We start from the raw sequence: 22,460 nt of genomic DNA on the forward strand, positions 1-22,460 counted from the left end.
AAAACGTGGGAAACATTGCATTCGAAATGCTTGTGAATTTTCCAGTTGCCCAGTGAGTGTCGACAGAACACGTAAATCCTCTGCTCCAACGTATGAGACGTAACGATTGCTGCAATTTGTTCTTGCGTCATGTGTCAGCATTCTTCGATAGTCTGTTACGAGCTTAGCACGATAAGTTTGTAGACAGCATCCAGGCGACGTTTTATTAGTTACAGCTCCATGCAGCGAGTGCACAACAGTAAAGGACATGAGTCAATGTGCAGTTGTGTATCGTGGAAGGTTTACAAACGTCTTGTGAGCCCGGATAGCTCAGTAATAATAGGCAACCCTCGAGAAGACGAGCGTTGAGTGCCGTCAACGAGCCGAGATGTCTCACGCAAAGAATAGTGGAAACAAACAATTACAAAAAAAAACTTGTTGTATATTAAAAAAGTTAAAAAAGATAAAAAACAAAAAACCAACAAAACACGATGAAAATAAAAGTTTTGCAGCAAAGAGTCATCAACAAGGAATGAAACGTTTCCTTTGCTACAGAAGCAACGCACCTTGAACTTTCCGCTGCAGTGACAACACGTTTTCCTTTCTTGATGCAGAAGAAGCGTCCTTTGTGTTCAACGTTCTTTTAATGGCATAGAAGCCAGGCCGAGAAGGCAGAAATTGGCGAGCGCAAGGATGGGTTGAAGGGGAGGAAGGAGACCCAATAAAAATAAAAAAAAAAAAGTTGAAAAATAACAAAAAAAAAAAAAAAAAAAAAGTCGGTAGAGCATTAGGCTTTTAACCTAAGGGTCCAGGGTTCAAGTCCCTGTCCGGGCGGAAATTTTAATACTTTGGTAGTGATTCGTCTAGTAGAGGTGGAAACACTACGGAAAAGAATGCAACTACGCCGTTTCCTGACACCACAGTGCTTTAAACGGTAGCAGTTGCATGTGTCGGCAGAACTCGCGCTACCGGCAGTCGTGGCCGAGTGGTTAAGGCGTCTGACTCGAAATCAGATTCCCTCTGGGAGCGTAGGTTCGAGTCCTACCGGCTGCGTGCGATTTTGCATAAAGAGCAGCAAATATTTTCACACACGTGAACGCGGATGCAAACCAATGACGCCACTCTCAACAAGACGAAAATTTAAGAATACTGAGTTTCGCAACGGCCGCTGCTTCCTGTGGCTACCGGTTCACCTCGCACTGACGCTGGGACTGCAGAAAGCCGTCGCAGGCCCACGAGTGCGCTCCCGTCATTTTCTCGCGCCGACGCCGAGTTTGTGAGTACACAGATGTGCTTGGAAGTGTTGGACAGAGCGAACATTCATTTCTTTTTAAGAATCGTAATTCAGTCATTCGAGTGCGGCAAAAGCAATGGTGCAGCGTTTCTTTTGTTAAGATCTCGCAGCTACTTGCAAGTATGTCCACCGCTTAAGACGACAGAAAAGCAGCGTCAGCGGTGCGTCAGTGGGAAGTCGGTGAAGTCGCCATTGGAGCCATAAGCCAGTAATTACGACATGTGAATCACTCGCACACCACGCAGCTGTACGGTAGCTCAGTCGGTAGAGCGTTAGGTTTTCAACCAAAGGGTGTTGGGTTCAAGCCCCTGTCTGGGCGAAAATTAATACACTTTCGTAACGGCTAATGTGCTGGCAATGGAAACACTAGAGAAAAGAGTGAGGCCACGCCGCTTTCTGCCATCGGATTGCTTCTAAAGATGTCACTTTCACTTGTCGGAAGACGATATTGCCACAGGCAGTCGTGGCCGAGTGGTTAAGGCGTCTGACTTGAAATCAGATTCCCTCTGGGAGCGTAGGTTCGAGTCCTGCCGACTGCGAAAATTTTCTCGCTCTCAGAAGAAGGACGTTCAGCTGCATCCTAGCGGTTGCGTCTCCACTAAACACGTGGATCGCCAGCAATGTGCAGGGTGCAGCGCTACAGTCGCGCCCAGAAGCCACAGCTCATCTCCTCGTCTCACAGCCGTCCACCAGGTGTCAGTGCAAGTGTCACCTCTCTGGGCAGTGCAGATGTGTCCATTTTAGCTTGCAGACGATGACGTGTAGCAATTTATGAGCTAGCGCAAGTCAAATGTTTTACCGTGTGTATCTGCTAGATGCTGCCTCTCACACGCTGGAGAGGCTCACTGCTTCTTGTGTCTCGTTCTTTGCACACGAGTTGCACGTGGCATCGATATAGCACAGGTTTTCTAGCGTCAGCGAAGTCAATATTACATGAATCGAGTCGAAGTGTTTGCTTGTTACGATGATGGAAGCAGAAGAAATGTGTGTGGTACTTCACTGCATCTGCTGCTCGCCTTTCAGCGTCCCTGTGTCTTATCAGATGAAGATGACTGTGAAATTGGCGACGGGGCAGAGGTCAACGAAGACGTGCAAAACAGAGACGTTCAACGTCAGCCGAAATAGCTCAGTTGGGAGAGCGTTAGACTGAAGATCTAAAGGTCCCTGGTTCGATCCCGGGTTTCGGCATGCATTCGTTTTGAAGCTGACGCCAATGGAATTGCTCTGAGTTTGTGATAATGTAACTACCGCCGAGAACAAAAATGACTCCCTCCTGTAGCTGTTCTGGTTGTCCAGTGCATGCCACAAGAGGAACACAGTAGGCAAATGCCTGGGAAGCAAGAAAATAAAAAAAGTCCTACCTATTGCGTTCCCTTTTTTGTGTCAGGACGTGAAGAACGTCTCCAACGGAACCGTGAAATGAGCGAAAACGTGGGAAACATTGCATTCGAAATGCTTGTGAATTTTCCAGTTGCCCAGTGAGTGTCGACAGAACACGTAAATCCTCTGCTCCAACGTATGAGACGTAACGATTGCTGCAATTTGTTCTTGCGTCATGTGTCAGCATTCTTCGATAGTCTGTTACGAGCTTAGCACGATAAGTTTGTAGACAGCATCCAGGCGACGTTTTATTAGTTACAGCTCCATGCAGCGAGTGCACAACAGTAAAGGACATGAGTCAATGTGCAGTTGTGTATCGTGGAAGGTTTACAAACGTCTTGTGAGCCCGGATAGCTCAGTAATAATAGGCAACCCTCGAGAAGACGAGCGTTGAGTGCCGTCAACGAGCCGAGATGTCTCACGCAAAGAATAGTGGAAACAAACAATTACAAAAAAAAACTTGTTGTATATTAAAAAAGTTAAAAAAGATAAAAAACAAAAAACCAACAAAACACGATGAAAATAAAAGTTTTGCAGCAAAGAGTCATCAACAAGGAATGAAACGTTTCCTTTGCTACAGAAGCAACGCACCTTGAACTTTCCGCTGCAGTGACAACACGTTTTCCTTTCTTGATGCAGAAGAAGCGTCCTTTGTGTTCAACGTTCTTTTAATGGCATAGAAGCCAGGCCGAGAAGGCAGAAATTGGCGAGCGCAAGGATGGGTTGAAGGGGAGGAAGGAGACCCAATAAAAATAAAAAAAAAAAAGTTGAAAAATAACAAAAAAAAAAAAAAAAAAAAAAAAGTCGGTAGAGCATTAGGCTTTTAACCTAAGGGTCCAGGGTTCAAGTCCCTGTCCGGGCGGAAATTTTAATACTTTGGTAGTGATTCGTCTAGTAGAGGTGGAAACACTACGGAAAAGAATGCAACTACGCCGTTTCCTGACACCACAGTGCTTTAAACGGTAGCAGTTGCATGTGTCGGCAGAACTCGCGCTACCGGCAGTCGTGGCCGAGTGGTTAAGGCGTCTGACTCGAAATCAGATTCCCTCTGGGAGCGTAGGTTCGAGTCCTACCGGCTGCGTGCGATTTTGCGTAAAGAGCAGCAAATATTTTCACACACGTGAACGCGGATGCAAACCAATGACGCCACTCTCAACAAGACGAAAATTTAAGAATACTGAGTTTCGCAACGGCCGCTGCTTCCTGTGGCTACCGGTTCACCTCGCACTGACGCTGGGACTGCAGAAAGCCGTCGCAGGCCCACGAGTGCGCTCCCGTCATTTTCTCGCGCCGACGCCGAGTTTGTGAGTACACAGATGTGCTTGGAAGTGTTGGACAGAGCGAACATTCATTTCTTTTTAAGAATCGTAATTCAGTCATTCGAGTGCGGCAAAAGCAATGGTGCAGCGTTTCTTTTGTTAAGATCTCGCAGCTACTTGCAAGTATGTCCACCGCTTAAGACGACAGAAAAGCAGCGTCAGCGGTGCGTCAGTGGGAAGTCGGTGAAGTCGCCATTGGAGCCATAAGCCAGTAATTACGACATGTGAATCACTCGCACACCACGCAGCTGTACGGTAGCTCAGTCGGTAGAGCGTTAGGTTTTCAACCAAAGGGTGTTGGGTTCAAGCCCCTGTCTGGGCGAAAATTAATACACTTTCGTAACGGCTAATGTGCTGGCAATGGAAACACTAGAGAAAAGAGTGAGGCCACGCCGCTTTCTGCCATCGGATTGCTTCTAAAGATGTCACTTTCACTTGTCGGAAGACGATATTGCCACAGGCAGTCGTGGCCGAGTGGTTAAGGCGTCTGACTTGAAATCAGATTCCCTCTGGGAGCGTAGGTTCGAGTCCTGCCGACTGCGAAAATTTTCTCGCTCTCAGAAGAAGGACGTTCAGCTGCATCCTAGCGGTTGCGTCTCCACTAAACACGTGGATCGCCAGCAATGTGCAGGGTGCAGCGCTACAGTCGCGCCCAGAAGCCACAGCTCATCTCCTCGTCTCACAGCCGTCCACCAGGTGTCAGTGCAAGTGTCACCTCTCTGGGCAGTGCAGATGTGTCCATTTTAGCTTGCAGACGATGACGTGTAGCAATTTATGAGCTAGCGCAAGTCAAATGTTTTACCGTGTGTATCTGCTAGATGCTGCCTCTCACACGCTGGAGAGGCTCACTGCTTCTTGTGTCTCGTTCTTTGCACACGAGTTGCACGTGGCATCGATATAGCACAGGTTTTCTAGCGTCAGCGAAGTCAATATTACATGAATCGAGTCGAAGTGTTTGCTTGTTACGATGATGGAAGCAGAAGAAATGTGTGTGGTACTTCACTGCATCTGCTGCTCGCCTTTCAGCGTCCCTGTGTCTTATCAGATGAAGATGACTGTGAAATTGGCGACGGGGCAGAGGTCAACGAAGACGTGCAAAACAGAGACGTTCAACGTCAGCCGAAATAGCTCAGTTGGGAGAGCGTTAGACTGAAGATCTAAAGGTCCCTGGTTCGATCCCGGGTTTCGGCATGCATTCGTTTTGAAGCTGACGCCAATGGAATTGCTCTGAGTTTGTGATAATGTAACTACCGCCGAGAACAAAAATGACTCCCTCCTGTAGCTGTTCTGGTTGTCCAGTGCATGCCATAAGAGGAACACAGTAGGCAAATGCCTGGGAAGCAAGAAAATAAAAAAAGTCCTACCTATTGCGTTCCCTTTTTTGTGTCAGGACGTGAAGAACGTCTCCAACGGAACCGTGAAATGAGCGAAAACGTGGGAAACATTGCATTCGAAATGCTTGTGAATTTTCCAGTTGCCCAGTGAGTGTCGACAGAACACGTAAATCCTCTGCTCCAACGTATGAGACGTAACGATTGCTGCAATTTGTTCTTGCGTCATGTGTCAGCATTCTTCGATAGTCTGTTACGAGCTTAGCACGATAAGTTTGTAGACAGCATCCAGGCGACGTTTTATTAGTTACAGCTCCATGCAGCGAGTGCACAACAGTAAAGGACATGAGTCAATGTGCAGTTGTGTATCGTGGAAGGTTTACAAACGTCTTGTGAGCCCGGATAGCTCAGTAATAATAGGCAACCCTCGAGAAGACGAGCGTTGAGTGCCGTCAACGAGCCGAGATGTCTCACGCAAAGAATAGTGGAAACAAACAATTACAAAAAAAAACTTGTTGTATATTAAAAAAGTTAAAAAAGATAAAAAACAAAAAACCAACAAAACACGATGAAAATAAAAGTTTTGCAGCAAAGAGTCATCAACAAGGAATGAAACGTTTCCTTTGCTACAGAAGCAACGCACCTTGAACTTTCCGCTGCAGTGACAACACGTTTTCCTTTCTTGATGCAGAAGAAGCGTCCTTTGTGTTCAACGTTCTTTTAATGGCATAGAAGCCAGGCCGAGAAGGCAGAAATTGGCGAGCGCAAGGATGGGTTGAAGGGGAGGAAGGAGACCCAATAAAAATAAAAAAAAAAAAGTTGAAAAATAACAAAAAAAAAAAAAAAAAAAAAAGTCGGTAGAGCATTAGGCTTTTAACCTAAGGGTCCAGGGTTCAAGTCCCTGTCCGGGCGGAAATTTTAATACTTTGGTAGTGATTCGTCTAGTAGAGGTGGAAACACTACGGAAAAGAATGCAACTACGCCGTTTCCTGACACCACAGTGCTTTAAACGGTAGCAGTTGCATGTGTCGGCAGAACTCGCGCTACCGGCAGTCGTGGCCGAGTGGTTAAGGCGTCTGACTCGAAATCAGATTCCCTCTGGGAGCGTAGGTTCGAGTCCTACCGGCTGCGTGCGATTTTGCATAAAGAGCAGCAAATATTTTCACACACGTGAACGCGGATGCAAACCAATGACGCCACTCTCAACAAGACGAAAATTTAAGAATACTGAGTTTCGCAACGGCCGCTGCTTCCTGTGGCTACCGGTTCACCTCGCACTGACGCTGGGACTGCAGAAAGCCGTCGCAGGCCCACGAGTGCGCTCCCGTCATTTTCTCGCGCCGACGCCGAGTTTGTGAGTACACAGATGTGCTTGGAAGTGTTGGACAGAGCGAACATTCATTTCTTTTTAAGAATCGTAATTCAGTCATTCGAGTGCGGCAAAAGCAATGGTGCAGCGTTTCTTTTGTTAAGATCTCGCAGCTACTTGCAAGTATGTCCACCGCTTAAGACGACAGAAAAGCAGCGTCAGCGGTGCGTCAGTGGGAAGTCGGTGAAGTCGCCATTGGAGCCATAAGCCAGTAATTACGACATGTGAATCACTCGCACACCACGCAGCTGTACGGTAGCTCAGTCGGTAGAGCGTTAGGTTTTCAACCAAAGGGTGTTGGGTTCAAGCCCCTGTCTGGGCGAAAATTAATACACTTTCGTAACGGCTAATGTGCTGGCAATGGAAACACTAGAGAAAAGAGTGAGGCCACGCCGCTTTCTGCCATCGGATTGCTTCTAAAGATGTCACTTTCACTTGTCGGAAGACGATATTGCCACAGGCAGTCGTGGCCGAGTGGTTAAGGCGTCTGACTTGAAATCAGATTCCCTCTGGGAGCGTAGGTTCGAGTCCTGCCGACTGCGAAAATTTTCTCGCTCTCAGAAGAAGGACGTTCAGCTGCATCCTAGCGGTTGCGTCTCCACTAAACACGTGGATCGCCAGCAATGTGCAGGGTGCAGCGCTACAGTCGCGCCCAGAAGCCACAGCTCATCTCCTCGTCTCACAGCCGTCCACCAGGTGTCAGTGCAAGTGTCACCTCTCTGGGCAGTGCAGATGTGTCCATTTTAGCTTGCAGACGATGACGTGTAGCAATTTATGAGCTAGCGCAAGTCAAATGTTTTACCGTGTGTATCTGCTAGATGCTGCCTCTCACACGCTGGAGAGGCTCACTGCTTCTTGTGTCTCGTTCTTTGCACACGAGTTGCACGTGGCATCGATATAGCACAGGTTTTCTAGCGTCAGCGAAGTCAATATTACATGAATCGAGTCGAAGTGTTTGCTTGTTACGATGATGGAAGCAGAAGAAATGTGTGTGGTACTTCACTGCATCTGCTGCTCGCCTTTCAGCGTCCCTGTGTCTTATCAGATGAAGATGACTGTGAAATTGGCGACGGGGCAGAGGTCAACGAAGACGTGCAAAACAGAGACGTTCAACGTCAGCCGAAATAGCTCAGTTGGGAGAGCGTTAGACTGAAGATCTAAAGGTCCCTGGTTCGATCCCGGGTTTCGGCATGCATTCGTTTTGAAGCTGACGCCAATGGAATTGCTCTGAGTTTGTGATAATGTAACTACCGCCGAGAACAAAAATGACTCCCTCCTGTAGCTGTTCTGGTTGTCCAGTGCATGCCACAAGAGGAACACAGTAGGCAAATGCCTGGGAAGCAAGAAAATAAAAAAAGTCCTACCTATTGCGTTCCCTTTTTTGTGTCAGGACGTGAAGAACGTCTCCAACGGAACCGTGAAATGAGCGAAAACGTGGGAAACATTGCATTCGAAATGCTTGTGAATTTTCCAGTTGCCCAGTGAGTGTCGACAGAACACGTAAATCCTCTGCTCCAACGTATGAGACGTAACGATTGCTGCAATTTGTTCTTGCGTCATGTGTCAGCATTCTTCGATAGTCTGTTACGAGCTTAGCACGATAAGTTTGTAGACAGCATCCAGGCGACGTTTTATTAGTTACAGCTCCATGCAGCGAGTGCACAACAGTAAAGGACATGAGTCAATGTGCAGTTGTGTATCGTGGAAGGTTTACAAACGTCTTGTGAGCCCGGATAGCTCAGTAATAATAGGCAACCCTCGAGAAGACGAGCGTTGAGTGCCGTCAACGAGCCGAGATGTCTCACGCAAAGAATAGTGGAAACAAACAATTACAAAAAAAAACTTGTTGTATATTAAAAAAGTTAAAAAAGATAAAAAACAAAAAACCAACAAAACACGATGAAAATAAAAGTTTTGCAGCAAAGAGTCATCAACAAGGAATGAAACGTTTCCTTTGCTACAGAAGCAACGCACCTTGAACTTTCCGCTGCAGTGACAACACGTTTTCCTTTCTTGATGCAGAAGAAGCGTCCTTTGTGTTCAACGTTCTTTTAATGGCATAGAAGCCAGGCCGAGAAGGCAGAAATTGGCGAGCGCAAGGATGGGTTGAAGGGGAGGAAGGAGACCCAATAAAAATAAAAAAAAAAAAGTTGAAAAATAACAAAAAAAAAAAAAAAAAAAAGTCGGTAGAGCATTAGGCTTTTAACCTAAGGGTCCAGGGTTCAAGTCCCTGTCCGGGCGGAAATTTTAATACTTTGGTAGTGATTCGTCTAGTAGAGGTGGAAACACTACGGAAAAGAATGCAACTACGCCGTTTCCTGACACCACAGTGCTTTAAACGGTAGCAGTTGCATGTGTCGGCAGAACTCGCGCTACCGGCAGTCGTGGCCGAGTGGTTAAGGCGTCTGACTCGAAATCAGATTCCCTCTGGGAGCGTAGGTTCGAGTCCTACCGGCTGCGTGCGATTTTGCGTAAAGAGCAGCAAATATTTTCACACACGTGAACGCGGATGCAAACCAATGACGCCACTCTCAACAAGACGAAAATTTAAGAATACTGAGTTTCGCAACGGCCGCTGCTTCCTGTGGCTACCGGTTCACCTCGCACTGACGCTGGGACTGCAGAAAGCCGTCGCAGGCCCACGAGTGCGCTCCCGTCATTTTCTCGCGCCGACGCCGAGTTTGTGAGTACACAGATGTGCTTGGAAGTGTTGGACAGAGCGAACATTCATTTCTTTTTAAGAATCGTAATTCAGTCATTCGAGTGCGGCAAAAGCAATGGTGCAGCGTTTCTTTTGTTAAGATCTCGCAGCTACTTGCAAGTATGTCCACCGCTTAAGACGACAGAAAAGCAGCGTCAGCGGTGCGTCAGTGGGAAGTCGGTGAAGTCGCCATTGGAGCCATAAGCCAGTAATTACGACATGTGAATCACTCGCACACCACGCAGCTGTACGGTAGCTCAGTCGGTAGAGCGTTAGGTTTTCAACCAAAGGGTGTTGGGTTCAAGCCCCTGTCTGGGCGAAAATTAATACACTTTCGTAACGGCTAATGTGCTGGCAATGGAAACACTAGAGAAAAGAGTGAGGCCACGCCGCTTTCTGCCATCGGATTGCTTCTAAAGATGTCACTTTCACTTGTCGGAAGACGATATTGCCACAGGCAGTCGTGGCCGAGTGGTTAAGGCGTCTGACTTGAAATCAGATTCCCTCTGGGAGCGTAGGTTCGAGTCCTGCCGACTGCGAAAACTTTCTCGCTCTCAGAAGAAGGACGTTCAGCTGCATCCTAGCGGTTGCGTCTCCACTAAACACGTGGATCGCCAGCAATGTGCAGGGTGCAGCGCTACAGTCGCGCCCAGAAGCCACAGCTCATCTCCTCGTCTCACAGCCGTCCACCAGGTGTCAGTGCAAGTGTCACCTCTCTGGGCAGTGCAGATGTGTCCAGTTTAGCTTGCAGACGATGACGTGTAGCAATTTATGAGCTAGCGCAAGTCAAATGTTTTACCGTGTGTATCTGCTAGATGCTGCCTCTCACACGCTGGAGAGGCTCACTGCTTCTTGTGTCTCGTTCTTTGCACACGAGTTGCACGTGGCATCGATATAGCACAGGTTTTCTAGCGTCAGCGAAGTCAATATTACATGAATCGAGTCGAAGTGTTTGCTTGTTACGATGATGGAAGCAGAAGAAATGTGTGTGGTACTTCACTGCATCTGCTGCTCGCCTTTCAGCGTCCCTGTGTCTTATCAGATGAAGATGACTGTGAAATTGGCGACGGGGCAGAGGTCAACGAAGACGTGCAAAACAGAAACGTTCAACGTCAGCCGAAATAGCTCAGTTGGGAGAGCGTTAGACTGAAGATCTAAAGGTCCCTGGTTCGATCCCGGGTTTCGGCATGCATTCGTTTTGAAGCTGACGCCAATGGAATTGCTCTGAGTTTGTGATAATGTAACTACCGCCGAGAACAAAAATGACTCCCTCCTGTAGCTGTTCTGGTTGTCCAGTGCATGCCATAAGAGGAACACAGTAGGCAAATGCCTGGGAAGCAAGAAAATAAAAAAAGTCCTACCTATTGCGTTCCCTTTTTTGTGTCAGGACGTGAAGAACGTCTCCAACGGAACCGTGAAATGAGCGAAAACGTGGGAAACATTGCATTCGAAATGCTTGTGAATTTTCCAGTTGCCCAGTGAGTGTCGACAGAACACGTAAATCCTCTGCTCCAACGTATGAGACGTAACGATTGCTGCAATTTGTTCTTGCGTCATGTGTCAGCATTCTTCGATAGTCTGTTACGAGCTTAGCACGATAAGTTTGTAGACAGCATCTAGGCGACGTTTTATTAGTTACAGCTCCATGCAGCGAGTGCACAACAGTAAAGGACATGAGTCAATGTGCAGTTGTGTATCGTGGAAGCTTTACAAACGTCTTGTGAGCCCGGATAGCTCAGTCGGTAGAGCATTAGGCTTTTAACCTAAGGGTCCAGGGTTCAAGTCCCTGTCCGGGCGGAAATTTTAATACTTTGGTAGTGATTCGTCTAGTAGAGGTGGAAACACTACGGAGAAGAATGCAACTACGCCGTTTCCTGACACCACAGTGCTTTAAACGGTAGCAGTTGCATGTGTCGGCAGAACTCGCGCTACCGGCAGTCGTGGCCGAGTGGTTAAGGCGTCTGACTCGAAATCAGATTCCCTCTGGGAGCGTAGGTTCGAGTCCTACCGGCTGCGTGCGATTTTGCGTAAAGAGCAGCAAATATTTTCACACACGTGAACGCGGATGCAAACCAATGACGCCACTCTCAACAAGACGAAAATTTAAGAATACTGAGTTTCGCAACGGCCGCTGCTTCCTGTGGCTACCGGTTCACCTCGCACTGACGCTGGGACTGCAGAAAGCCGTCGCAGGCCCACGAGTGCGCTCCCGTCATTTTCTCGCGCCGACGCCGAGTTTGTGAGTACACAGATGTGCTTGGAAGTGTTGGACAGAGCGAACATTCATTTCTTTTTAAGAATCGTAATTCAGTCATTCGAGTGCGGCAAAAGCAATGGTGCAGCGTTTCTTTTGTTAAGATCTCGCAGCTACTTGCAAGTATGTCCACCGCTTAAGACGACAGAAAAGCAGCGTCAGCGGTGCGTCAGTGGGAAGTCGGTGAAGTCGCCATTGGAGCCATAAGCCAGTAATTACGACATGTGAATCACTCGCACACCACGCAGCTGTACGGTAGCTCAGTCGGTAGAGCGTTAGGTTTTCAACCAAAGGGTGTTGGGTTCAAGCCCCTGTCTGGGCGAAAATTAATACACTTTCGTAACGGCTAATGTGCTGGCAATGGAAACACTAGAGAAAAGAGTGAGGCCACGCCGCTTTCTGCCATCGGATTGCTTCTAAAGATGTCACTTTCACTTGTCGGAAGACGATATTGCCACAGGCAGTCGTGGCCGAGTGGTTAAGGCGTCTGACTTGAAATCAGATTCCCTCTGGGAGCGTAGGTTCGAGTCCTGCCGACTGCGAAAATTTTCTCGCTCTCAGAAGAAGGACGTTCAGCTGCATCCTAGCGGTTGCGTCTCCACTAAACACGTGGATCGCCAGCAATGTGCAGGGTGCAGCGCTACAGTCGCGCCCAGAAGCCACAGCTCATCTCCTCGTCTCACAGCCGTCCACCAGGTGTCAGTGCAAGTGTCACCTCTCTGGGCAGTGCAGATGTGTCCATTTTAGCTTGCAGACGATGACGTGTAGCAATTTATGAGCTAGCGCAAGTCAAATGTTTTACCGTGTGTATCTGCTAGATGCTGCCTCTCACACGCTGGAGAGGCTCACTGCTTCTTGTGTCTCGTTCTTTGCACACGAGTTGCACGTGGCATCGATATAGCACAGGTTTTCTAGCGTCAGCGAAGTCAATATTACATGAATCGAGTCGAAGTGTTTGCTTGTTACGATGATGGAAGCAGAAGAAATGTGTGTGGTACTTCACTGCATCTGCTGCTCGCCTTTCAGCGTCCCTGTGTCTTATCAGATGAAGATGACTGTGAAATTGGCGACGGGGCAGAGGTCAACGAAGACGTGCAAAACAGAGACGTTCAACGTCAGCCGAAATAGCTCAGTTGGGAGAGCGTTAGACTGAAGATCTAAAGGTCCCTGGTTCGATCCCGGGTTTCGGCATGCATTCGTTTTGAAGCTGACGCCAATGGAATTGCTCTGAGTTTGTGATAATGTAACTACCGCCGAGAACAAAAATGACTCCCTCCTGTAGCTGTTCTGGTTGTCCAGTGCATGCCATAAGAGGAACACAGTAGGCAAATGCCTGGGAAGCAAGAAAATAAAAAAAGTCCTACCTATTGCGTTCCCTTTTTTGTGTCAGGACGTGAAGAACGTCTCCAACGGAACCGTGAAATGAGCGAAAACGTGGGAAACATTGCATTCGAAATGCTTGTGAATTTTCCAGTTGCCCAGTGAGTGTCGACAGAACACGTAAATCCTCTGCTCCAACGTATGAGACGTAACGATTGCTGCAATTTGTTCTTGCGTCATGTGTCAGCATTCTTCGATAGTCTGTTACGAGCTTAGCACGATAAGTTTGTAGACAGCATCCAGGCGACGTTTTATTAGTTACAGCTCCATGCAGCGAGTGCACAACAGTAAAGGACATGAGTCAATGTGCAGTTGTGTATCGTGGAAGGTTTACAAACGTCTTGTGAGCCCGGATAGCTCAGTAATAATAGGCAACCCTCGAGAAGACGAGCGTTGAGTGCCGTCAACGAGCCGAGATGTCTCACGCAAAGAATAGTGGAAACAAACAATTACAAAAAAAAACTTGTTGTATATTAAAAAAGTTAAAAAAGATAAAAAACAAAAAACCAACAAAACACGATGAAAATAAAAGTTTTGCAGCAAAGAGTCATCAACAAGGAATGAAACGTTTCCTTTGCTACAGAAGCAACGCACCTTGAACTTTCCGCTGCAGTGACAACACGTTTTCCTTTCTTGATGCAGAAGAAGCGTCCTTTGTGTTCAACGTTCTTTTAATGGCATAGAAGCCAGGCCGAGAAGGCAGAAATTGGCGAGCGCAAGGATGGGTTGAAGGGGAGGAAGGAGACCCAATAAAAATAAAAAAAAAAAAGTTGAAAAATAACAAAAAAAAAAAAAAAAAAAAAAGTCGGTAGAGCATTAGGCTTTTAACCTAAGGGTCCAGGGTTCAAGTCCCTGTCCGGGCGGAAATTTTAATACTTTGGTAGTGATTCGTCTAGTAGAGGTGGAAACACTACGGAAAAGAATGCAACTACGCCGTTTCCTGACACCACAGTGCTTTAAACGGTAGCAGTTGCATGTGTCGGCAGAACTCGCGCTACCGGCAGTCGTGGCCGAGTGGTTAAGGCGTCTGACTCGAAATCAGATTCCCTCTGGGAGCGTAGGTTCGAGTCCTACCGGCTGCGTGCGATTTTGCATAAAGAGCAGCAAATATTTTCACACACGTGAACGCGGATGCAAACCAATGACGCCACTCTCAACAAGACGAAAATTTAAGAATACTGAGTTTCGCAACGGCCGCTGCTTCCTGTGGCTACCGGTTCACCTCGCACTGACGCTGGGACTGCAGAAAGCCGTCGCAGGCCCACGAGTGCGCTCCCGTCATTTTCTCGCGCCGACGCCGAGTTTGTGAGTACACAGATGTGCTTGGAAGTGTTGGACAGAGCGAACATTCATTTCTTTTTAAGAATCGTAATTCAGTCATTCGAGTGCGGCAAAAGCAATGGTGCAGCGTTTCTTTTGTTAAGATCTCGCAGCTACTTGCAAGTATGTCCACCGCTTAAGACGACAGAAAAGCAGCGTCAGCGGTGCGTCAGTGGGAAGTCGGTGAAGTCGCCATTGGAGCCATAAGCCAGTAATTACGACATGTGAATCACTCGCACACCACGCAGCTGTACGGTAGCTCAGTCGGTAGAGCGTTAGGTTTTCAACCAAAGGGTGTTGGGTTCAAGCCCCTGTCTGGGCGAAAATTAATACACTTTCGTAACGGCTAATGTGCTGGCAATGGAAACACTAGAGAAAAGAGTGAGGCCACGCCGCTTTCTGCCATCGGATTGCTTCTAAAGATGTCACTTTCACTTGTCGGAAGACGATATTGCCACAGGCAGTCGTGGCCGAGTGGTTAAGGCGTCTGACTTGAAATCAGATTCCCTCTGGGAGCGTAGGTTCGAGTCCTGCCGACTGCGAAAATTTTCTCGCTCTCAGAAGAAGGACGTTCAGCTGCATCCTAGCGGTTGCGTCTCCACTAAACACGTGGATCGCCAGCAATGTGCAGGGTGCAGCGCTACAGTCGCGCCCAGAAGCCACAGCTCATCTCCTCGTCTCACAGCCGTCCACCAGGTGTCAGTGCAAGTGTCACCTCTCTGGGCAGTGCAGATGTGTCCATTTTAGCTTGCAGACGATGACGTGTAGCAATTTATGAGCTAGCGCAAGTCAAATGTTTTACCGTGTGTATCTGCTAGATGCTGCCTCTCACACGCTGGAGAGGCTCACTGCTTCTTGTGTCTCGTTCTTTGCACACGAGTTGCACGTGGCATCGATATAGCACAGGTTTTCTAGCGTCAGCGAAGTCAATATTACATGAATCGAGTCGAAGTGTTTGCTTGTTACGATGATGGAAGCAGAAGAAATGTGTGTGGTACTTCACTGCATCTGCTGCTCGCCTTTCAGCGTCCCTGTGTCTTATCAGATGAAGATGACTGTGAAATTGGCGACGGGGCAGAGGTCAACGAAGACGTGCAAAACAGAGACGTTCAACGTCAGCCGAAATAGCTCAGTTGGGAGAGCGTTAGACTGAAGATCTAAAGGTCCCTGGTTCGATCCCGGGTTTCGGCATGCATTCGTTTTGAAGCTGACGCCAATGGAATTGCTCTGAGTTTGTGATAATGTAACTACCGCCGAGAACAAAAATGACTCCCTCCTGTAGCTGTTCTGGTTGTCCAGTGCATGCCACAAGAGGAACACAGTAGGCAAATGCCTGGGAAGCAAGAAAATAAAAAAAGTCCTACCTATTGCGTTCCCTTTTTTGTGTCAGGACGTGAAGAACGTCTCCAACGGAACCGTGAAATGAGCGAAAACGTGGGAAACATTGCATTCGAAATGCTTGTGAATTTTCCAGTTGCCCAGTGAGTGTCGACAGAACACGTAAATCCTCTGCTCCAACGTATGAGACGTAACGATTGCTGCAATTTGTTCTTGCGTCATGTGTCAGCATTCTTCGATAGTCTGTTACGAGCTTAGCACGATAAGTTTGTAGACAGCATCCAGGCGACGTTTTATTAGTTACAGCTCCATGCAGCGAGTGCACAACAGTAAAGGACATGAGTCAATGTGCAGTTGTGTATCGTGGAAGGTTTACAAACGTCTTGTGAGCCCGGATAGCTCAGTAATAATAGGCAACCCTCGAGAAGACGAGCGTTGAGTGCCGTCAACGAGCCGAGATGTCTCACGCAAAGAATAGTGGAAACAAACAATTACAAAAAAAAACTTGTTGTATATTAAAAAAGTTAAAAAAGATAAAAAACAAAAAACCAACAAAACACGATGAAAATAAAAGTTTTGCAGCAAAGAGTCGGGACACATCTGGGACGCTATCCGGCGTCAGCTCCATGCTGACAAACAACCAGCCTATAGCTTATAGAAATTGCGTATTCTCCGGAAACCTGTCAAGGGCTTGAATCCACCTAACCCGGAATTACTGGTGTATAGCATAGCAAAATTAGATATGCGCGCTATTAAGCAGGTGGTCATTATGTTTTGGCACATCAGTGTAAATGGCCAGTGAGAAGTAAGGCATCGCGCTGCCTCAAAGTAACATGTGCTAATAGATCAGAGCAGAGGACAGTGGCCGTGGAAAGAGAAGGAGCCCATTTTTTTACTTGCAGCTATGTGCTGGCATGCCTCTCGCCTCGACCAGGGCGCGTAGCGTCGCCTGCTGCTGATCAAGCCAACTACGCCGTTTCCTGACACCACAGTGCTTTAAACGGTAGCAGTTGCATGTGTCGGCAGAACTCGCGCTACCGGCAGTCGTGGCCGAGTGGTTAAGGCGTCTGACTCGAAATCAGATTCCCTCTGGGAGCGTAGGTTCGAGTCCTACCGGCTGCGTGCGATTTTGCGTAAAGAGCAGCAAATATTTTCACACACGTGAACGCGGATGCAAACCAATGACGCCACTCTCAACAAGACGAAAATTTAAGAATACTGAGTTTCGCAACGGCCGCTGCTTCCTGTGGCTACCGGTTCACCTCGCACTGACGCTGGGACTGCAGAAAGCCGTCGCAGGCCCACGAGTGCGCTCCCGTCATTTTCTCGCGCCGACGCCGAGTTTGTGAGTACACAGATGTGCTTGGAAGTGTTGGACAGAGCGAACATTCATTTCTTTTTAAGAATCGTAATTCAGTCATTCGAGTGCGGCAAAAGCAATGGTGCAGCGTTTCTTTTGTTAAGATCTCGCAGCTACTTGCAAGTATGTCCACCGCTTAAGACGACAGAAAAGCAGCGTCAGCGGTGCGTCAGTGGGAAGTCGGTGAAGTCGCCATTGGAGCCATAAGCCAGTAATTACGACATGTGAATCACTCGCACACCACGCAGCTGTACGGTAGCTCAGTCGGTAGAGCGTTAGGTTTTCAACCAAAGGGTGTTGGGTTCAAGCCCCTGTCTGGGCGAAAATTAATACACTTTCGTAACGGCTAATGTGCTGGCAATGGAAACACTAGAGAAAAGAGTGAGGCCACGCCGCTTTCTGCCATCGGATTGCTTCTAAAGATGTCACTTTCACTTGTCGGAAGACGATATTGCCACAGGCAGTCGTGGCCGAGTGGTTAAGGCGTCTGACTTGAAATCAGATTCCCTCTGGGAGCGTAGGTTCGAGTCCTGCCGACTGCGAAAACTTTCTCGCTCTCAGAAGAAGGACGTTCAGCTGCATCCTAGCGGTTGCGTCTCCACTAAACACGTGGATCGCCAGCAATGTGCAGGGTGCAGCGCTACAGTCGCGCCCAGAAGCCACAGCTCATCTCCTCGTCTCACAGCCGTCCACCAGGTGTCAGTGCAAGTGTCACCTCTCTGGGCAGTGCAGATGTGTCCAGTTTAGCTTGCAGACGATGACGTGTAGCAATTTATGAGCTAGCGCAAGTCAAATGTTTTACCGTGTGTATCTGCTAGATGCTGCCTCTCACACGCTGGAGAGGCTCACTGCTTCTTGTGTCTCGTTCTTTGCACACGAGTTGCACGTGGCATCGATATAGCACAGGTTTTCTAGCGTCAGCGAAGTCAATATTACATGAATCGAGTCGAAGTGTTTGCTTGTTACGATGATGGAAGCAGAAGAAATGTGTGTGGTACTTCACTGCATCTGCTGCTCGCCTTTCAGCGTCCCTGTGTCTTATCAGATGAAGATGACTGTGAAATTGGCGACGGGGCAGAGGTCAACGAAGACGTGCAAAACAGAAACGTTCAACGTCAGCCGAAATAGCTCAGTTGGGAGAGCGTTAGACTGAAGATCTAAAGGTCCCTGGTTCGATCCCGGGTTTCGGCATGCATTCGTTTTGAAGCTGACGCCAATGGAATTGCTCTGAGTTTGTGATAATGTAACTACCGCCGAGAACAAAAATGACTCCCTCCTGTAGCTGTTCTGGTTGTCCAGTGCATGCCATAAGAGGAACACAGTAGGCAAATGCCTGGGAAGCAAGAAAATAAAAAAAGTCCTACCTATTGCGTTCCCTTTTTTGTGTCAGGACGTGAAGAACGTCTCCAACGGAACCGTGAAATGAGCGAAAACGTGGGAAACATTGCATTCGAAATGCTTGTGAATTTTCCAGTTGCCCAGTGAGTGTCGACAGAACACGTAAATCCTCTGCTCCAACGTATGAGACGTAACGATTGCTGCAATTTGTTCTTGCGTCATGTGTCAGCATTCTTCGATAGTCTGTTACGAGCTTAGCACGATAAGTTTGTAGACAGCATCTAGGCGACGTTTTATTAGTTACAGCTCCATGCAGCGAGTGCACAACAGTAAAGGACATGAGTCAATGTGCAGTTGTGTATCGTGGAAGCTTTACAAACGTCTTGTGAGCCCGGATAGCTCAGTCGGTAGAGCATTAGGCTTTTAACCTAAGGGTCCAGGGTTCAAGTCCCTGTCCGGGCGGAAATTTTAATACTTTGGTAGTGATTCGTCTAGTAGAGGTGGAAACACTACGGAGAAGAATGCAACTACGCCGTTTCCTGACACCACAGTGCTTTAAACGGTAGCAGTTGCATGTGTCGGCAGAACTCGCGCTACCGGCAGTCGTGGCCGAGTGGTTAAGGCGTCTGACTCGAAATCAGATTCCCTCTGGGAGCGTAGGTTCGAGTCCTACCGGCTGCGTGCGATTTTGCGTAAAGAGCAGCAAATATTTTCACACACGTGAACGCGGATGCAAACCAATGACGCCACTCTCAACAAGACGAAAATTTAAGAATACTGAGTTTCGCAACGGCCGCTGCTTCCTGTGGCTACCGGTTCACCTCGCACTGACGCTGGGACTGCAGAAAGCCGTCGCAGGCCCACGAGTGCGCTCCCGTCATTTTCTCGCGCCGACGCCGAGTTTGTGAGTACACAGATGTGCTTGGAAGTGTTGGACAGAGCGAACATTCATTTCTTTTTAAGAATCGTAATTCAGTCATTCGAGTGCGGCAAAAGCAATGGTGCAGCGTTTCTTTTGTTAAGATCTCGCAGCTACTTGCAAGTATGTCCACCGCTTAAGACGACAGAAAAGCAGCGTCAGCGGTGCGTCAGTGGGAAGTCGGTGAAGTCGCCATTGGAGCCATAAGCCAGTAATTACGACATGTGAATCACTCGCACACCACGCAGCTGTACGGTAGCTCAGTCGGTAGAGCGTTAGGTTTTCAACCAAAGGGTGTTGGGTTCAAGCCCCTGTCTGGGCGAAAATTAATACACTTTCGTAACGGCTAATGTGCTGGCAATGGAAACACTAGAGAAAAGAGTGAGGCCACGCCGCTTTCTGCCATCGGATTGCTTCTAAAGATGTCACTTTCACTTGTCGGAAGACGATATTGCCACAGGCAGTCGTGGCCGAGTGGTTAAGGCGTCTGACTTGAAATCAGATTCCCTCTGGGAGCGTAGGTTCGAGTCCTGCCGACTGCGAAAATTTTCTCGCTCTCAGAAGAAGGACGTTCAGCTGCATCCTAGCGGTTGCGTCTCCACTAAACACGTGGATCGCCAGCAATGTGCAGGGTGCAGCGCTACAGTCGCGCCCAGAAGCCACAGCTCATCTCCTCGTCTCACAGCCGTCCACCAGGTGTCAGTGCAAGTGTCACCTCTCTGGGCAGTGCAGATGTGTCCATTTTAGCTTGCAGACGATGACGTGTAGCAATTTATGAGCTAGCGCAAGTCAAATGTTTTACCGTGTGTATCTGCTAGATGCTGCCTCTCACACGCTGGAGAGGCTCACTGCTTCTTGTGTCTCGTTCTTTGCACACGAGTTGCACGTGGCATCGATATAGCACAGGTTTTCTAGCGTCAGCGAAGTCAATATTACATGAATCGAGTCGAAGTGTTTGCTTGTTACGATGATGGAAGCAGAAGAAATGTGTGTGGTACTTCACTGCATCTGCTGCTCGCCTTTCAGCGTCCCTGTGTCTTATCAGATGAAGATGACTGTGAAATTGGCGACGGGGCAGAGGTCAACGAAGACGTGCAAAACAGAGACGTTCAACGTCAGCCGAAATAGCTCAGTTGGGAGAGCGTTAGACTGAAGATCTAAAGGTCCCTGGTTCGATCCCGGGTTTCGGCATGCATTCGTTTTGAAGCTGACGCCAATGGAATTGCTCTGAGTTTGTGATAATGTAACTACCGCCGAGAACAAAAATGACTCCCTCCTGTAGCTGTTCTGGTTGTCCAGTGCATGCCATAAGAGGAACACAGTAGGCAAATGCCTGGGAAGCAAGAAAATAAAAAAAGTCCTACCTATTGCGTTCCCTTTTTTGTGTCAGGACGTGAAGAACGTCTCCAACGGAACCGTGAAATGAGCGAAAACGTGGGAAACATTGCATTCGAAATGCTTGTGAATTTTCCAGTTGCCCAGTGAGTGTCGACAGAACACGTAAATCCTCTGCTCCAACGTATGAGACGTAACGATTGCTGCAATTTGTTCTTGCGTCATGTGTCAGCATTCTTCGATAGTCTGTTACGAGCTTAGCACGATAAGTTTGTAGACAGCATCCAGGCGACGTTTTATTAGTTACAGCTCCATGCAGCGAGTGCACAACAGTAAAGGACATGAGTCAATGTGCAGTTGTGTATCGTGGAAGGTTTACAAACGTCTTGTGAGCCCGGATAGCTCAGTCGGTAGAGCATTAGGCTTTTAACCTAAGGGTCCAGGGTTCAAGTCCCTGTCCGGGCGGAAATTTTAATACTTTGGTAGTGATTCGTCTAGTAGAGGTGGAAACACTACGGAAAAGAATGCAACTACGCCGTTTCCTGACACCACAGTGCTTTAAACGGTAGCAGTTGCATGTGTCGGCAGAACTCGCGCTACCGGCAGTCGTGGCCGAGTGGTTAAGGCGTCTGACTCGAAATCAGATTCCCTCTGGGAGCGTAGGTTCGAGTCCTACCGGCTGCGTGCGATTTTGCGTAAAGAGCAGCAAATATTTTCACACACGTGAACGCGGATGCAAACCAATGACGCCACTCTCAACAAGACGAAAATTTAAGAATACTGAGTTTCGCAACGGCCGCTGCTTCCTGTGGCTACCGGTTCACCTCGCACTGACGCTGGGACTGCAGAAAGCCGTCGCAGGCCCACGAGTGCGCTCCCGTCATTTTCTCGCGCCGACGCCGAGTTTGTGAGTACACAGATGTGCTTGGAAGTGTTGGACAGAGCGAACATTCATTTCTTTTTAAGAATCGTAATTCAGTCATTCGAGTGCGGCAAAAGCAATGGTGCAGCGTTTCTTTTGTTAAGATCTCGCAGCTACTTGCAAGTATGTCCACCGCTTAAGACGACAGAAAAGCAGCGTCAGCGGTGCGTCAGTGGGAAGTCGGTGAAGTCGCCATTGGAGCCATAAGCCAGTAATTACGACATGTGAATCACTCGCACACCACGCAGCTGTACGGTAGCTCAGTCGGTAGAGCGTTAGGTTTTCAACCAAAGGGTGTTGGGTTCAAGCCCCTGTCTGGGCGAAAATTAATACACTTTCGTAACGGCTAATGTGCTGGCAATGGAAACACTAGAGAAAAGAGTGAGGCCACGCCGCTTTCTGCCATCGGATTGCTTCTAAAGATGTCACTTTCACTTGTCGGAAGACGATATTGCCACAGGCAGTCGTGGCCGAGTGGTTAAGGCGTCTGACTTGAAATCAGATTCCCTCTGGGAGCGTAGGTTCGAGTCCTGCCGACTGCGAAAACTTTCTCGCTCTCAGAAGAAGGACGTTCAGCTGCATCCTAGCGGTTGCGTCTCCACTAAACACGTGGATCGCCAGCAATGTGCAGGGTGCAGCGCTACAGTCGCGCCCAGAAGCCACAGCTCATCTCCTCGTCTCACAGCCGTCCACCAGGTGTCAGTGCAAGTGTCACCTCTCTGGGCAGTGCAGATGTGTCCAGTTTAGCTTGCAGACGATGACGTGTAGCAATTTATGAGCTAGCGCAAGTCAAATGTTTTACCGTGTGTATCTGCTAGATGCTGCCTCTCACACGCTGGAGAGGCTCACTGCTTCTTGTGTCTCGTTCTTTGCACACGAGTTGCACGTGGCATCGATATAGCACAGGTTTTCTAGCGTCAG

The 22,460-nt window shown here is 48.2% G+C and overlaps 29 non-coding genes across 29 annotated transcripts; all 29 read left to right on the top strand.

The window, feature by feature from the left end:
• The first annotated feature begins 950 nt into the window (after window positions 1-950).
• On the top strand, window positions 951-1,032 carry Trnas-cga (transfer RNA serine (anticodon CGA)). Its single transcript has one exon. It is a non-coding gene; the product is annotated as a tRNA-Ser (tRNA).
• A 698-nt stretch (window positions 1,033-1,730) lies between these two features.
• Trnas-uga (transfer RNA serine (anticodon UGA)) lies at window positions 1,731-1,812 on the top strand. Its single transcript has one exon. It is a non-coding gene; the product is annotated as a tRNA-Ser (tRNA).
• A 576-nt stretch (window positions 1,813-2,388) lies between these two features.
• On the top strand, window positions 2,389-2,461 carry Trnaf-gaa (transfer RNA phenylalanine (anticodon GAA)). The gene has a single exon. It is a non-coding gene; the product is annotated as a tRNA-Phe (tRNA).
• Window positions 2,462-3,652: 1,191 nt separating this feature from the next.
• On the top strand, window positions 3,653-3,734 carry Trnas-cga (transfer RNA serine (anticodon CGA)). Its single transcript has one exon. It is a non-coding gene; the product is annotated as a tRNA-Ser (tRNA).
• A 698-nt stretch (window positions 3,735-4,432) lies between these two features.
• Trnas-uga (transfer RNA serine (anticodon UGA)) lies at window positions 4,433-4,514 on the top strand. Its single transcript has one exon. It is a non-coding gene; the product is annotated as a tRNA-Ser (tRNA).
• A 576-nt stretch (window positions 4,515-5,090) lies between these two features.
• On the top strand, window positions 5,091-5,163 carry Trnaf-gaa (transfer RNA phenylalanine (anticodon GAA)). The gene has a single exon. It is a non-coding gene; the product is annotated as a tRNA-Phe (tRNA).
• A 1,189-nt stretch (window positions 5,164-6,352) lies between these two features.
• Window positions 6,353-6,434, top strand: Trnas-cga (transfer RNA serine (anticodon CGA)). The gene has a single exon. It is a non-coding gene; the product is annotated as a tRNA-Ser (tRNA).
• A 698-nt stretch (window positions 6,435-7,132) lies between these two features.
• On the top strand, window positions 7,133-7,214 carry Trnas-uga (transfer RNA serine (anticodon UGA)). Its single transcript has one exon. It is a non-coding gene; the product is annotated as a tRNA-Ser (tRNA).
• A 576-nt stretch (window positions 7,215-7,790) lies between these two features.
• Window positions 7,791-7,863, top strand: Trnaf-gaa (transfer RNA phenylalanine (anticodon GAA)). Its single transcript has one exon. It is a non-coding gene; the product is annotated as a tRNA-Phe (tRNA).
• A 1,187-nt stretch (window positions 7,864-9,050) lies between these two features.
• On the top strand, window positions 9,051-9,132 carry Trnas-cga (transfer RNA serine (anticodon CGA)). Its single transcript has one exon. It is a non-coding gene; the product is annotated as a tRNA-Ser (tRNA).
• Window positions 9,133-9,830: 698 nt separating this feature from the next.
• On the top strand, window positions 9,831-9,912 carry Trnas-uga (transfer RNA serine (anticodon UGA)). The gene has a single exon. It is a non-coding gene; the product is annotated as a tRNA-Ser (tRNA).
• Window positions 9,913-10,488: 576 nt separating this feature from the next.
• On the top strand, window positions 10,489-10,561 carry Trnaf-gaa (transfer RNA phenylalanine (anticodon GAA)). The gene has a single exon. It is a non-coding gene; the product is annotated as a tRNA-Phe (tRNA).
• Window positions 10,562-11,097: 536 nt separating this feature from the next.
• On the top strand, window positions 11,098-11,170 carry Trnak-uuu (transfer RNA lysine (anticodon UUU)). The gene has a single exon. It is a non-coding gene; the product is annotated as a tRNA-Lys (tRNA).
• Window positions 11,171-11,307: 137 nt separating this feature from the next.
• On the top strand, window positions 11,308-11,389 carry Trnas-cga (transfer RNA serine (anticodon CGA)). Its single transcript has one exon. It is a non-coding gene; the product is annotated as a tRNA-Ser (tRNA).
• A 698-nt stretch (window positions 11,390-12,087) lies between these two features.
• Trnas-uga (transfer RNA serine (anticodon UGA)) lies at window positions 12,088-12,169 on the top strand. The gene has a single exon. It is a non-coding gene; the product is annotated as a tRNA-Ser (tRNA).
• Window positions 12,170-12,745: 576 nt separating this feature from the next.
• Window positions 12,746-12,818, top strand: Trnaf-gaa (transfer RNA phenylalanine (anticodon GAA)). The gene has a single exon. It is a non-coding gene; the product is annotated as a tRNA-Phe (tRNA).
• A 1,189-nt stretch (window positions 12,819-14,007) lies between these two features.
• On the top strand, window positions 14,008-14,089 carry Trnas-cga (transfer RNA serine (anticodon CGA)). The gene has a single exon. It is a non-coding gene; the product is annotated as a tRNA-Ser (tRNA).
• Window positions 14,090-14,787: 698 nt separating this feature from the next.
• Trnas-uga (transfer RNA serine (anticodon UGA)) lies at window positions 14,788-14,869 on the top strand. The gene has a single exon. It is a non-coding gene; the product is annotated as a tRNA-Ser (tRNA).
• Window positions 14,870-15,445: 576 nt separating this feature from the next.
• On the top strand, window positions 15,446-15,518 carry Trnaf-gaa (transfer RNA phenylalanine (anticodon GAA)). Its single transcript has one exon. It is a non-coding gene; the product is annotated as a tRNA-Phe (tRNA).
• A 1,187-nt stretch (window positions 15,519-16,705) lies between these two features.
• Window positions 16,706-16,787, top strand: Trnas-cga (transfer RNA serine (anticodon CGA)). Its single transcript has one exon. It is a non-coding gene; the product is annotated as a tRNA-Ser (tRNA).
• Window positions 16,788-17,485: 698 nt separating this feature from the next.
• Trnas-uga (transfer RNA serine (anticodon UGA)) lies at window positions 17,486-17,567 on the top strand. The gene has a single exon. It is a non-coding gene; the product is annotated as a tRNA-Ser (tRNA).
• A 576-nt stretch (window positions 17,568-18,143) lies between these two features.
• Window positions 18,144-18,216, top strand: Trnaf-gaa (transfer RNA phenylalanine (anticodon GAA)). Its single transcript has one exon. It is a non-coding gene; the product is annotated as a tRNA-Phe (tRNA).
• Window positions 18,217-18,752: 536 nt separating this feature from the next.
• On the top strand, window positions 18,753-18,825 carry Trnak-uuu (transfer RNA lysine (anticodon UUU)). Its single transcript has one exon. It is a non-coding gene; the product is annotated as a tRNA-Lys (tRNA).
• A 137-nt stretch (window positions 18,826-18,962) lies between these two features.
• Trnas-cga (transfer RNA serine (anticodon CGA)) lies at window positions 18,963-19,044 on the top strand. The gene has a single exon. It is a non-coding gene; the product is annotated as a tRNA-Ser (tRNA).
• A 698-nt stretch (window positions 19,045-19,742) lies between these two features.
• On the top strand, window positions 19,743-19,824 carry Trnas-uga (transfer RNA serine (anticodon UGA)). The gene has a single exon. It is a non-coding gene; the product is annotated as a tRNA-Ser (tRNA).
• Window positions 19,825-20,400: 576 nt separating this feature from the next.
• Trnaf-gaa (transfer RNA phenylalanine (anticodon GAA)) lies at window positions 20,401-20,473 on the top strand. Its single transcript has one exon. It is a non-coding gene; the product is annotated as a tRNA-Phe (tRNA).
• Window positions 20,474-21,009: 536 nt separating this feature from the next.
• Window positions 21,010-21,082, top strand: Trnak-uuu (transfer RNA lysine (anticodon UUU)). Its single transcript has one exon. It is a non-coding gene; the product is annotated as a tRNA-Lys (tRNA).
• A 137-nt stretch (window positions 21,083-21,219) lies between these two features.
• Window positions 21,220-21,301, top strand: Trnas-cga (transfer RNA serine (anticodon CGA)). Its single transcript has one exon. It is a non-coding gene; the product is annotated as a tRNA-Ser (tRNA).
• A 698-nt stretch (window positions 21,302-21,999) lies between these two features.
• Trnas-uga (transfer RNA serine (anticodon UGA)) lies at window positions 22,000-22,081 on the top strand. Its single transcript has one exon. It is a non-coding gene; the product is annotated as a tRNA-Ser (tRNA).
• The last annotated feature ends 379 nt before the right edge of the window (window positions 22,082-22,460 follow it).

The sequence above is a fragment of the Schistocerca nitens genome, unplaced genomic scaffold, assembly GCF_023898315.1.
Source record: "Schistocerca nitens isolate TAMUIC-IGC-003100 unplaced genomic scaffold, iqSchNite1.1 HiC_scaffold_385, whole genome shotgun sequence".
NCBI lineage: Eukaryota > Metazoa > Arthropoda > Insecta > Orthoptera > Acrididae > Schistocerca > Schistocerca nitens.